The 15,038-nt window shown below is 48.3% G+C and overlaps 1 protein-coding gene across 3 annotated transcripts in view; it reads left to right on the top strand.

Annotated features, from left to right (window-relative positions):
* The window catches only part of Cad96Cb (protocadherin Fat 4-like Cad96Ca), a 229,257-nt gene that overhangs the window by 106,417 nt on the left and 107,802 nt on the right, over positions 1-15,038 (top strand). The window contains exon 1 of one of the 3 annotated variants that reach the window (XM_071668115.1): positions 4,519-4,586. The exons of the other annotated variants lie outside the window; for them this stretch is intronic. The gene's annotated coding sequence lies outside the window, so the exon portion shown is untranslated. Of the gene's footprint in view, positions 1-4,518; positions 4,587-15,038 lie in introns of those variants that run through there. 3 annotated transcript variants of the gene reach the window in all.

Here is a 15,038-nt window from a genome sequence, read left to right as displayed (position 1 = left end):
AATTAAAAAGTTCGTAGAGTGTGGACTTGAATGTTTTCAGAGATCATAGATTATTTGAGTAATTTGTTTATTTCATGAACTGGAGTCAACAACGATATTGTCTTAGTAACAACAAAATGTTTCCTGTTTTGGTCAGCCAATCAGCGGAGAATGTGCGGCCAGTGTGTCTTACCATTTAACCAGGAATATATTAACTTTGAACCATGTGCTTATCAGATACCACCCATGGCTCTCGTGTATGAGCTGTGTGTGTGTGTGTGTGTGTGTGTGTGTGTGTGTGTGTGTGTGTGTGTGTGGTGAGGGCGTGGTTGTTGAGGTGCGCCATCTTCTTTTCACTTAAATGATTCCTTGATTCAAACTCATCACCTCCTGCACGATGGTCATCACCCGCGCCTCACTCATGACCTGACACAGACCATCATGCACGATGGTCATCACCCGCGCCTCACTCATGACCTCACACAGACCATCATGAACGATGGTCATCACTCGCGCCTCACTCATGACCTCACACAAACCATCATGAACGATAGTCACCACTCGCGCCTCACTCATAACCTCACACACTCCACCTTAAGACTCATTTCCACGCGATAAGAATTTAATATCTTTTCCTCCTCTGAAGCAGACTCAATTGTCTTGCTGTTTGATGGGAAAGAACTTTATATAGAATTTATTTATGTATTTATTGACGTGGTGATGTCATTATCAAGATGCCTTCTAGGATTTCTGTTGGGTGGGTTAACTGGAGATTTGGCGATGTTCCTTTTTTTTCAGTGATAATGTTGTAAGATTGAGTCAACAGATGGAGTGCTATGGGGCGGGGCAGGGGGGGTGGGGGGATGTGTAGGTGGCTGTAGGGGTAGAAAGTGTTGGGGGGAAAGTAGAAGGCTGCTGTTGTGTTCTCGGTAGGGTAACCTAGTGAGATCACGTAAGACGGAGTAGCCTAGTTTTTATGTTGTCCCGTGGTGGTGGCTGCGCGGGGCGACGCTTTGTAACGGCTTTCCTGATGCGTTTGATCACTGGTTTTGTGTTGCTGGTTTTACACTGGTGTTGCGCATCCCCTATGTCCGAACCTGATATATATATATATATACCATGTCTTAACCTTGTGTATACCTACATATATACACACCAGGTGTTGCCAGGTCTCCAGTCGTCGACCAATTCCCAGTAGGGAGCTTGGGACACCTAGTCAAAACCCGGCTGCCCTGACCGGGACTCGAACTTGGATCCGTAATATTTTGGGATCACAACAGAGGCTCATAGACGCTATTTGTGATCTTGTGTGTGTGTGTGTGTGTGTGTGTGTGTGTGTGTGTGTGTGTGTGTGTGTGTTTGCGATGGAATATCTTCTTGCAAAAGAACGCCACATAACTGTGGCAGTATTTAGCTTGGGCAAGTGTAAGTATAACTAGCCCTGAAGCAGTAGGCAAACCGCGGCCATTTGTCTGGCCTCTGTGTCGCCTTGGGCTGCTCTCCTGGGGCTAAGCTACTTTTACAGTCACAGTAGTATCTCTCTCTCTCTCTCTCTCTCTCTCTCTCTCTCTCTCTCTCTCTCTCTCTCTCTCTCTCTCTGTATATATATATATATATATATATATATATATATATATATATATATATATATATATATATATATATAAATCTGGCGTCACATATCCGTGTTTCCTCACAGTGGTCGTCTTTCCTCACGTCTCGTGTCGTGTCTTCAGTTGAAGGAGCGTTAAATGGCGAAGATCACGGTCCGTTACGTCACCCGGAGACCATTTCCTGCACTTTGGGAGCACTTGTGTTGCTATTAGAGCGAGGTGTTTCAACGTGGACCCCCGTCGGTAAATACTGGTGCGCCGCCGAGGTTTGAGCAAGACCCGGAGCCTGTCATTATGAAGGTGTCGCCTCACCGTTTGTGTCACCGTGTGAAGTAATCCCCGAATATCGTATGCCCAGAATATCTCTGTGTAGTAGTAGTGTAGGATGTCATTCCATCTCTCCGTTGATTCAGAAATATAAGTCATACGGTTCGCATAGATGCATCATCTCTCTCTCTCTCAGACCCTTGACCTTCGTTACAAGCGTGTGAACTATACCTCGGCCACTGTGACTCGTATCTCATGGTTCCATTTCCTTACTGAAGTAGTTCTCATCATTGTGTATTATCTCCGTGCCTCAGGGTCATCTCAGCCCAGACAGTAGTAAGTATTTTTCGTACTGAGGTTTTTCGGCAAGAACGTCCTTCCATCGTGCAGTAATAGGATTCGAACCCGTATAAGTAAGGTGACTATAGAGAACAGAGGTTCGAGCGGGAGTAAGGGTAGACCTCAGCGCCATGTCTGGTGTGTTTCTCAGAACCTTCTCAGCGGCGTATAGGAAGGAGCTAGATGCAGGACGGCTGAGAAAGTGATGGCTGGTAATGATAGTGTTCATGTTGTAGTTGGTTACACTAATGAACTGCTGCACTTGTTGCTACAGGCTCTAAGGGTCCGGCTCAATCTGGTTTTCAATTGACGGATCATTGATTTTATGCTAATGTGGTTTGGTAATGGACCGTTCCGTGAGCAGCAGAGACGATCGCCTGTGGACGCGAACGTTTTAAAGATTGTACTTACCTGAACAGATACACGAGTAAGATGGGAGGCAGGAAACGTTTGTGGAATATAGAGTTCCAGTATCTGGGTCTGGCTTGCCCAACACATGGTGGTTAGTCAGGTGATGACGGGAGGGGAGGGATTTGTTCCTGTGTGTTTTATTAACCAGTTCCTTGTTGTGTCATTCAGTACCGACCTCTGCGACACCTGTATAGTTCCCTCAGGTGATGGAGAAACCGACCTACCAGATGTATGTGGGTACCTGGGTTATGTGAGCCTCACTGATGGATGTGAGCCTAACTGGCGTATATGAGATAAGCTGGTGTATGTAAGATAAGCTGGTGTATGTGAGATAAGCTCGTGTATGTGACCTTAACTGGTGTACGTGAGTGTAGCTGATGTACGTATGTGAATCCAGTTGGCGTGGGTGAGTGTAGATGGCATTCGTAAGCCTAACAGAGATATGGGAGCATAGGTGATAGATGTGAGCTCAGTAGATGTATGTGAGTTTAACATACATGTGAACTTAGATGTGTATGATCAGCAAATTTATGAGCTCAGGGGGTGGATATGAGCTTAGCTTGCTGTAGGAACAGCTTTTTTTTTTTTATCTTTAGATTCAGTTGATGCATCATCGTTGCTTCATGGAGAACAGAGGAGTGTAGAAATGCTGTGTTGAAGCGAGGATTATCTCCCTCGTGCAGTCTGGCTGGTCTGGCTCAACCTGGGCCAATCAGTCTGACCAAGTTGGTCTGGCTCTACATATTGTCTCAGCTGCAGCTCTGGGTGGGCTAGTATGTATTACAGAAGGTATTGCTTACAAATTTGTTGATATATATATATAAATATATATATATATATATATATATATATATATATATATATATATATATATATATATATATTTTTTTTTTTTTTTTTTTTTTTTTTTTTTTCAAACTATTCGCCATTTCCCGCATTAGCAAGGTAGCGTTAAGAACAGAGGACTAGGCCTCTGAGGGAATATCCTCACCTGGCCCCCTTCTCTGTTCCTTCTTTTGGAAAATTTAAAAAATAAACAAGAGGGGAGGATTTCCAGCCCCCCGCTCCCTCACCTTTTAGCCGCCTTCTACGACACGCAGGGAATACGTGGGAAGTATTCTTTCTCCCCTATCCCAAGGGATATATATATATATATATATATATATATATATATATATATATATATATATATATATATATATATATATATATATATATATATATATAAGAATACTGTATCTTGGTGCTTAGATATCAGTATAAAACAAGTATATAATGTACAACAATAGATTACAAAAGCTGTGTCATTAAGTAATTTTCATGGATAGCCCCCACATGAGAGGGGCCGCCCCTCCTGCCTGCCCCCTGTGTTGGGGAGTGGATGAAGTAGGTGGCTGGCTGGCCGGCTGGGCCATTGTGAGGCCGCCTCCCTCGGACACCGAAGCTGGGCTCTTTCTCCGCGCCTGGTGGCGCGTGACACCCTCACAATCCCTTTTGTTCCAGTATCAACACCAGTTTACATCAGAGCGATGGTAGCGTGCCTCGTGTGAATGCCACGGTCGTGTTTTATCTTTGCCATCATAATATAACACAATTTTTGCGTGGATGGTCTCTGTCTCGGGGGAGCCTGGCATTCTCCTGGGTGTGGTGAGGACTCCGGGCGGGGCGGCTGCTGCTGCTGCTGCTGCTGGGTTGAAGGGTTCATGTGTAGGGTGAGATGTGTTCCAGGCAGCGGGGCTGAGGAAGGCCAGCCCTCAGGGACGGGTGTATGGGGCCTCACTAGGCTCAAGATTCACTTCTTAATGATTGTTATCGGTTGTCGTTGTGTGATCGGCCATGTCATCCCCCAGTAGTCTAAGCAGGACACTATCCTCGTATGTATACAAAGGTTAACAGCTGTATTTTCTTTACAGGTGAGGTGGAGGTCGCCAGCGGTGACTGCCTGTGGTGGGCGACGCCGTGTGTTACGTACGTGTGGTAAGTGATCTTGGGTATAGCCGTAGCTTATGATGTCCTGCCTCTGTAGATAGTCTTCATGTCTGGCCCAGTACGCAGGTATACGTATGTGGGCCATGACGTCGTCACCCCTGCGTCTGTCTGTCTGTCTCTCTAGACATACATTCTTGTTCGCACGATAACTCCAGGACGATACATGATACAAACTTCATACTGGCACCACAGGTCGCCCATGTACAAGTGACCAACTGATAAGGTTTTGCTCTATCTCAGGAGGAATGTTGAATGTTGGAAGTTGAAGTTGATAAGATTTGTGTTACTCTCGGAAAGGCAAATATCGTGACATACAATTTTCACTGATTGTAAAGCTGGTTGTTTCTTGTTCGTAATGTTCAGCTCGTGGCTGGAGAGTAGACAAGGCGAGTGCCTCTTGGTTAGAGGGGGCACCAGTTGTGTGGTACGTCCTAGAGTACATCCTGAGGTGTACGTGTACGTGGGAGTACATCCAGAAGCCACATCACGGAAGACCTGATGGTCTGGGACGAGGTTATGTGTTAGCGGGCCGTGACAGTAGCATGAATTTCTTGTGTGTGTGTGTGTGTGTGTGGAATCTGGTAGATGTACGAGTGGCAGTGAAGGAGGGGGATGCCGTACACCCAGACATCTGGTGTTCTCGTGTAGCACAAAGTGAGGTACATCTTTGACACCACCTGCTGTAGGGAAGCCTTAGGGAAACTCAGTCCAGTAATGTAAGGTCGGGACGTGTTGTGAGATCCTGTGGGAGTTTACTGTCTTACTGACGGTTGGGGTGGGGGGAGGGGGGTGTTATTGATGCTGATGGGGGTGATGTTGACCTGGTTGTGGTGGAGCTAGTGTTGGTGAGCGCTTCAGGAGCTGTGGGTGGCAGCGGGCGGCCGACCGGTCGTGACACGCCGCCCGCCAGAAACTGCACCGACCATCACCCAAGGCTGTGTCTCCCTCCATCCTCTCCTCCGGGGACCCTCTTTCCTTTTACCATCCCTCCTCGTACTATCTCTCCTCTCCCCCTTCCCTCCAGGTCGTTGCCCCCTCCACCCTGGCCCAGTCACCCATGCCGTCCCCACTCTGTCCTAACACCACCTGACCCCGACACAGGCGGGTTAGTTGAGGTACTGGGAGAGTGCGTTGAGGTTGGGGGTTAACCCCCCTGCAGTCAGTGGGAAGGAAAGGGGGGAGGGGGGATGCAGGTGCATGGTAAGTGGGGCAACCCCTTCCCCCGGCTCAGTCGTGAGTCCCGGAGGAAAAAAAAGAAAATATGAGATAGTGTCATGTAGGTTAGTGTGTGCGTAACGTGACGAAGTCTTTCACTACAGCTTCTGCCGGGGGCCCTGTGATTTCCGTCACCCGCAGCTTTGTGTTGCTTCACAGGAGACGTGACGGGTGACGCCGTCACAGTGTGGCTGGCCGCAACACACCGTGGTAGGTGTCTGGTGTGGTGGCACCCGTGTTGTACTCTGGCAGCAGCTGCTAGGGTGTGACCATCAGGACGTCATGGTAGAGTGTAGAAGGATTTTACTTCACGGTTTGTTCGACTCGTGTGGCCCTCGTCCTCCTGACGGCGAGGCAGCCGAAGAGAACCTCACCCGCGCATCCCCACCCGTCGCATGACCCTTAACCAGCCTCACACGTGTTAACAATCTTCACTTCCAGGGCTGTTAACCATACCGTGGTTCATTGTCAGTGGAGGGGTAGGGAGCGCTAGGTAGTGGCCAGTTGTTAAGGATCATTTGTATGGCAGAAGAGGCCGTAACGATGCCAGCTGACGGCTCGTAATGAGCGGTTGGTAGGGCAGGTAGTGTGTGCATTGATTGTGTAGTGGGTCCTCGTGGTGGGAGTGAAACCTGGGGAGGACTCGTTCTAGAAGGTACTTGTGGTGGGGTGAGAGCCGGGGAGTCTGGTGGTACTCACCCCAGTGGGTGTACGTGGTGGGGTGAGAACTGGGGTGTCTTGTGGCACTCACCTCAGTGGGTGTACGTGGTGGGGTGAGATTGGTTTTGATATTTGCGACAAGAGCGGCTAATTCATTGGGCACTGCTACCCATCAAGTGGGCGATAGTGGTGAGAGATGGGGTGACATGTGGTAGACACACCCCAGTGGGTCCACGTGGTGGGGTGAGAACTGGGGTGACATGCAGGACACATCCTTAGTATAGTAGCCATGCTAGGCCTGGGGTGTGCTGGTAGGCCTACCACACCCCATCCACCTTCAGGGGATGTATCCATGTTTGCCAAGTGCCGCCCATCTTCAGGTGACAGCCCACCCTTGCCCACTGCACTCAGTGTGTCATTTGACCCACCTTACTCTAAGGAATCATGGGTCACGTAACCTGACCTAAAGATAAACCGCAGGTCATATCCCCGACCCCAACCTGACCTGAGGTATCCCACCTTCCCAACGGGAGGTGTTGCTTCCAACGGCAGAGGTGCTGTTGTCTGTTAACAGATGAACACTGTCGACCTGTATAAGGCCGGGAAGGACTTCGTTTGACCTGACCTGACATAGTGAAGGTCACATTCTGATGGTGACCCGGGCGGCTAAGCCTGGATGATACATTGCCACATTCTGATGTAAATGTTTTACAGCTGTTGCTCCTCCTTGTAAAACATTAACACTCATGGTGTTCCTCCTCCCCTCACCCCTGGCCATATAATTACCTGGGTTCCTCGGGACAAAAGAATAGTATGATATAGGGTCGTGTATTGTCCGTGGGCTGTCACGGTGCTGAGGCTTGGCACTGTAATGCCCCGAGCAGTGGTAGAGCTGGCCACCCACGTGCTGAGTCAGGCCAGCACACAAGGGGAAAAATCAGCCTTCAGTCCCTCCGCCACAAGGATCGTTTCGTCTCAGCCATGTGGATCGCCGTGTTGTGACACGGGTTTAAAAACCTTAAATATTCAGACGACGCAGCGAATCTTGACACAGTTCGTGAATCAGCGACTTACAGAGAGAGAGAGAGAGAGAGAGAGAGAGAGATTCACAGAGCGAATCAGACCGATGGGTGTCGTAGCGTCGCCTCTCGTATATTTACGTCAGCGGAGAGGGGGTGGGGGGGGGGGGTGTTCTGTGTCCCGGCCCCCCCTCACCCTACTCCCCCCTAGCACTCGCCATTATGGCAACTTCCCTCCCTCCCCAACACCACCTCCACCTCCTCTTCCTCCTCCCCAGCCCAGTAGCACCCCTGTGGCCCGGCTTGCTCCCAGCCGCCCAGCAGTTCTCCCACTTCATCTCCAGTCCCCTAGGTTACCTCAGGCCGGTAGTCGACCATATGACTACAGTACAGGTACAGCAGTCGACCATATGACTACAGTACAGGTACAGCGGTCGACCATATGACTACAGCACAGGTACAGCAGTCGACCATATGACTACAGTACAGGTACAGCAGTCGACCATATGACTACAGTACAGGTACAGCAGTGGACCATATGACTACAGTACAGGTACAGCAGTGGACCATATGACTACAGTACAGGTACAGTAGTCGACCATATGACTACAGTACAGGTACAGCAGTGGACCATATGACTACAGTACAGGTACAGCAGTCGACCATATGACTACAGTACAGGTACAGCAGTCGACCATATGACTACAGTACAGGTACAGCGGTCGACCATATGACTACAGTACAGGTACAGCAGTGGACCATATGACTACAGTACAGGTACAGCAGTCGACCATATGACTACAGTACAGGTACAGCGGTCGACCATATGACTACAGTACAGGTACAGCGGTCGACCATATGACTACAGTACAGGTACAGCGGTCGACCATATGACTACAGTACAGGTACAGCAGTCGACCATATGACTACATTACAGGTACAGCAGTGGACCATATGACTACAGTACAGGTACAGCAGTCGACCATATGACTACAGTACAGGTACAGCGGTCGACCATATGACTACAGTACAGGTACAGCGGTCGACCATATGACTACAGTACAGGTACAGCGGTCGACCATATGACTACAGTACAGGTACAGCGGTCGACCATATGACTACAGTACAGGTACAGCGGTCGACCATATGACTACAGTACAGGTACAGCGGTCGACCATATGACTACAGTACAGGTACAGCAGTCGACCATACGGCACCAGCCTAGCTGGGCGCCGCGCACCTTGAGGGTTGCCCGCGCACATATATATCGCTACTTCCTAATTACCTAATGAGGCAGTTGTGAAACAGTCGGCTAATTGTCCTGGGCGAGACTGGTGTAATTGAAGATAATGACCGAGTCGGATTTTATGAGATAGTTTAAGATTACAATTAATCATGTGGGAGATTACCACGGGAGGTCATGTATCCGTCACGCTGATACATGACCTGTACCCGTGACCTGGGGGGTCTGGTGACGTCATCCTGGATACATGACCTGTCCCCGTGACCTGGGGGGTCTGGTGACGTCATCCTGGCGACATGACCTCTTCCTGATGGTTCTTCTCTTATCCTTCCCTCTCCATCTCCAGTTTCTTCTCCCCTCTTCTCTTTTTTCTCCATTTATATTTCCTCACCGTTATTCCTCCTGCAGCAGGAGTGTAGGTGGCCAGGGGCGCCCTACTCCTGACCCAGTACTGGCCAGGGGAAAGTCCCGGAGGACGACTGACAGTTCCCGATGTCACCCTCAGATAACTGAGCCACTCAGAAGGTCTGATGTGCTCTGGAAAAAAGAGTCTGTAGAGGCACGAAACTTGACGGTAAAGCTCCTGTCTAAGGGCACGAAACTTGACGGTAAAGCTCATGTTTGAGGGCACGAAACTTAACGGTAAAGCTCATGTCTGAGGGCACGAAACTTGGGGGTACATTTCCTGTGTGGGCACGAAACTTGTAGGAATAGTTACATTAAGGATGTGAAACTTGACGTTACGGTAAGTGTATGGGATGTGAAAGTGATCGACATAAGGGAAACAAGAGAGATAGATAGATAGATAGATAGATAGATAGATAGATAGAGAGAGAGAGAGAGAGAGAGAGAGAGAGAGAGAGAGAGAGAGAGAGAGAGAGAGAGAGAGAGAGAGAGAGAGAGGACTGTATAGGAACAGTTTGAGTGACTAGAGTGTGACCCGCGGTGCACTTCGTCCTTGGAAGTTTAAATGGTCGCTCAGAAAATCCTGAAACATTATCAGTTGGCATGACGGGGGAGCACACGCGAGGCTCCGGCCGGTCCCCGAGGCAAGGGAGGGTAGGTCATGGTGAGATAATGAACAACTGATTGCTAGACGGTTGATTAGAAAATAGATTATAGCGAAATTACTCCTGTAACTCATTTTGTCAGAGGTATAAAAGCGTTATTACATTTGCTAACCAATATAGTGATGTATATCAGTTTGACTCCGTTCGTTATTTTCATAAGTTAAATCTGGAATCACCTCATAGGTGGAGCGAGTCTTTTTAAAGTAATTAATAATTCCATATAAGTTCCTCTCGGACCACATCAGGGCTGGCGGTGTGTGTTTGGCTCGGCATGGTTAATAGTTTGCAGTTTATTACGAGGTTGTGGTTGAGAATGTGTGGGGAGGCCGTGGTTGTGTGCAGGAGATGGGTTCAGGGACCCAGTTCAGCGGTGGAGGGCCAGGTAATTAGACCCGGCAAGAGAGAGTCGATCCTACAAATTGATGGGGTCCCAGGCCTGCTGGGTTTGTTTACACCCGTGACGTCACTGGTGTAATGGCGCCATTCATCACGTGACTGGTGTATTCTTATTTTTTTTTCCTATGTAGGGCAATTGTTTATTGTGCTGCGTACTCAGTGGCCTCAGTTGGAAATCCTGATGGTAGGTCATGAAAGTTTTTTTTTTTTTTTTTTTGTATGTACGAGGGTTGAAGTGCTGTAGTGATCGTGGTGGCTGAGGAAAGGGATGTTTGAGGGCGACCAAACCCGAGTTAGTTCTGGGAGTTGACGCGTCGTTCTTGACTGCAGGGAAGGATCGCAGGGGGCTGCCGCTGCTGCAGCGATTATGCTGTTTCCTTCCTTGCCGCCGTGAGACATGTGACGTTAATATAAGGAGGTCTTCTCTCCCCCCATCCCCTCAGGGGGGTCACGCGTGCGGTCTACGGTACGCTGGGAGCGGAGGTGAAAGCTGTGTCGTGACCAGCGGCCAACCGCAGCCAAGGACACCTACGGGGAACCGCAAGGTTAGGTTAGGTTAACCCTCATACACTGGATCCATCTAACCTATATATGTTGGAAAGGATCGTATAGGAATATATATATATATATATATATATATATATATATATATATATATATATATATATATATATATATATAGATATATATATATATATATATATATATTTCTTTCAAACTATTCGCCATTTCCCGCATTAGCGAGGTAGCGTTAAGAACAGAGGACTGGGCCTTTGAGGGACTACCCTCACCTGTCCCAATTCTCTGTTCCTTCTTTTGGAAAATTAAAAAAAAAAAAAAAACGAGAGGGGAGGATTTCCAGCCCCCGCTCCCTCCCCTTTTAGTCGCCTTCTACGACACGCAGGGAATACGTGGGAAGTATTATTTCTCCCCTATCCCCAGGGATAATATATATATATATAGAGAGAGCTTGGGAAGTGAGTCAGTTGTTGTTCGCTGATGATACAGCGCTGGTGGCTGATTCATGTGAGAAACTGCAGAAGCTGGTGACTGAGTTTGGTAAAGTGTGTGGAAGAAGAAAGTTGAGAGTAAATGTGAATAAGAGCAAGGTTATTAGGTACAGTAGGGGTGAGGGTCAAGTCAATTGGGAGGTGAGTTTGAATGGAGAAAAACTGGAGGAAGTGAAGTGTTTTAGATATCTGGGAGTGGATCTGTCAGCGGATGGAACCATGGAAGCGGAAGTGGATCATAGGATGGGGGAGGGGGCGAAAATTTTGGGAGCCTTGAAAAATGTGTGGAAGTCGAGAACATTATCTCGGAAAGCAAAAATGGGTATGTTTGAGGGAATAGTGGTTCCAACAATGTTGTATGGTTGCGAGGCGTGGGCTATGGATAGAGATGTGCGCAGGAGGATGGATGTGCTGGAAATGAGATGTTTGAGGACAATGTGTGGTGTGAGGTGGTTTGATCGAGTAAGTAACGTAAGGGTAAGAGAGATGTGTGGAAATAAAAAGAGCGTGGTTGAGAGAGCAGAAGAGGGTGTTTTGAAATGGTTTGGGCACATGGAGAGAATGAGTGAGGAGAGATTGACCAAGAGGATATATGTGTCGGAGGTGGAGGGAACGAGGAGAAGAGGGAGACCAAATTGGAGGTGGAAAGATGGAGTGAAAAAGATTTTGTGTGATCGGGGCCTGAACATGCAGGAGGGTGAAAGGAGGGCAAGAAATAGAGTGAATTGGAGTCATGTGGTATACAGGGGTTGACGTGCTGTCAGTGGATTGAATCAAGGCATGTGAAGCGTCTGGGGTAAACCATGGAAAGCTGTGTAGGTATGTATATTTGCGTGTGTGGACGTGTGTATGTACATGTGTATGGGGGGGGGGGTTGGGCCATTTCTTTCGTCTGTTTCCTTGCGCTACCTCGCAAACGCGGGAGACAGCGACAAAGTATAAAAAAAAAAAAAAAATATATATATATATATATATATATATATATATATATATATATATATATATATATATATATATATATATATATATGTATATGTATATATATGTGTGTGTGTGTGTGTGTGTGTGTGTGTGAGAGAGAGAGAGAGAGAGAGAGAGAGAGAGAGAGAGAGAGAGAGAGAGAGAGAGAGACCTCAGAACAAAGAGCACCATAACTGAGCTGGGATCTTTGTGTGAGAGATATAGGGAAATTCCAGATCCCCATCATTATTAGTGACTTCCTGTATTGTATGGCATATAATGTCCAATGAACGCACACACACACACACACACACACACACACACACACACACACACACACACACACACACACACACACACACACACACACACACACACACACACACACACACGCACACACACACGCCCCAGAGGACCTGCAAAGGAGACGAACAGTTTGCTAGCAAAATATCAGAATCACGTTCAGGTATATGGTGAAGGAAATATTCTGGACAATGTTCACCTCGTGTGCTAGACCGTCCAAACTAGAATATGCTTCTCAAGTTTTCCCTTCAAGAATCACAGAGAGTTCATAGAGAAGATGTAGAGGAGGACAACAAAGATGGTTCAGTGGGTAAGATAGCTGAGTTACAGGGAGAGAGTAGAGGTATTATATTTTGTCTGTCGTGAAAGAAATAAGAAGGAAGTGATTTGATCACAGTTTTCAAGTTTTGAAGTCAGTTTGATGTCAACAGTGAACAGTTCATGAAAAGCTGCAGAGATGTAACAATCAGAGATCGTTACGTGGAACCAAGCAAGAAACTTGTCGGAAAAGATGTAAAGAAATACTTTTCTAGAAGAGAGTCGTGGATGAATGACATCAACTGTGTCACGAGACTGCGATCAGCATTGGGGAAGTTGGGGAAAATGTAGGATGGAAAGGAATGTTCAAGAGATGGCGCCCCCGCCAGTGTAGAACACCCTCCCCGTACAGTACACAGAGGGTCCGGCTCTAGGGACTGTGTAGATGGTATGAAAGACCCCCACAACCCCTGCTGGACCTGTGTCTTCTGGTATCAAGTGGTACTTGACCCCGAGGAGTGACGGGGGTTCCTCCACACTGGTCGTGGCTCCGAGACCAGACGCAGGCTCTGCCTTCCTGGTGGTAAGGTGGTGGGTGTCTTCGTGGACTGGAGGGACGGGTTTTGGTGGCTGGTGGTTGACTGGAGGGACGAGTTGTATGGGGCTGCTTGATGACTGCTGGGGAGGGTTATTTGGGGCTGGTTCTTGATTCGAGGGACGAGTTGTAGTAGTTGAAGTGTTTGGGAAAGGTTTGGTTTGTTGCCGGGTTGTGTTGTTGTGAGTGTCGGCGATACAGAAAAAAAAGTGAGAGAGTAATAGAGATCCTTGGACTCCACCCAGCTGCTACATTATAACTTGGTCGTACTGCGCATGGCCGTACACCGAGGCTGATATTAGCGTCCTCCTCAGGTCTGGAGGTCGTTCCTGTTACCCGTATGCGGTGCATGATGGTGTTGGCTGGTGTGTGGGTCACGGGCCGGCAGTTGACGTAGTCACGTTCTGGGACTGACTGGGCTGAGGTGACTGGACCACCGTCCTACCTAAGATGCGGGCCGCGGGTGCGGGATTACTCTTATCTCGGTGAGTCTGAGGTTATCTTGCTGGGTGAGACCTGTTATCATGACGAGGGGGGGAGGGTACCCCACGAAAGAGGCCATGGTATGACCCCTGCTTGTGGAGAGAGAGAGAGAGAGAGAGAGAGAGAGAGAGAGAGAGAGAGAGAGAGAGAGAGAGAGAGAGAGAGAGAGAGAGAGGACAGTTATCTTGTCGTGCGACTGCTAATTATAAGGTGTATATGGGGCGATCTCTTCTGATAGACTCTATAATCCGCCGCGATGTGGTGCACATAATATCCAGTTTCCTCCCCGCTGGATAAATTGTAAGTGATGTGGATTATATGTGAGTTTTTGTTTGTTAACGAACTGTGTGCATGGGTGTGTGTGTGAGGTGATTTCAATGGCCTGGTGAGGGTAAGTGATATGGGGCACTGGATGGTACACAATTACCGCGTCCTCCATGATGCCATCTCATTGGTTTCCATATATATTACGAGAAGAATAGATCGTAGTGCTATTATAATTGGTGTTGCCAGCACAGTGGGTAATTACTGTTGCGTAATGGTGGGGTGAGTGCGTGCGCCGTGGTGAGGCTCCGCCGTGAGTCAACAGTGTGAGGCTTTAGTGAGTGTGTGGAGCGGAACACCCCCGGCCTGGCAACACAACCCCTGCTACAGGTGGCCCTGGCCCGCGTGGTCTTATACCTTACGATGATCTTGGAGGTCTTCTTCCCCCACACCTGGGTCTAGGACCTTACCTTACCTTACGTGTATATCTTAAAGATGGTTTCAATGGCCTTCTACACCCACAGCTGGGTCTGGGACCTTATCTTCCAATGATTACATTGGTCTTCTACCTCCAACACTCTAGCGTTGGACTTCGGCCTCGGAGTGGGTGAAGTCTTAACTCACAACCACTTGTGAATAGAGCCTCCAAGCACAGCTGTGACCCCGGGCTGTGTTGGTGGGGTGGAGCTGTGGTGTTTCCAAGACGAGAGCACAGCATTGGTATGAAACTAACAAATCGTTGTTTAGATTACTCCAAAGTTGTTTCGAACCACGGCCCTGTGATTACCCCAGGGATGTGCCAAACCACGGCCCTGTTATTACCCCAGGAATGTGCCGAACCACGGCTCTGTGATTAGCTCAGGGGTGTGTCGAACCACAGCACTGTTATTACCCCAGGAATTGTCAAACCACGGCCCCGTGATTATCCCAGGAGTGTGTCGAACCACGGCTCTGTGATTATCCC

The sequence above is a fragment of the Panulirus ornatus genome, chromosome 12, assembly GCF_036320965.1.
Source record: "Panulirus ornatus isolate Po-2019 chromosome 12, ASM3632096v1, whole genome shotgun sequence".
Lineage (NCBI taxonomy): Eukaryota > Metazoa > Arthropoda > Malacostraca > Decapoda > Palinuridae > Panulirus > Panulirus ornatus.
This window is presented reverse-complemented; position numbering and strand designations above follow the sequence as displayed.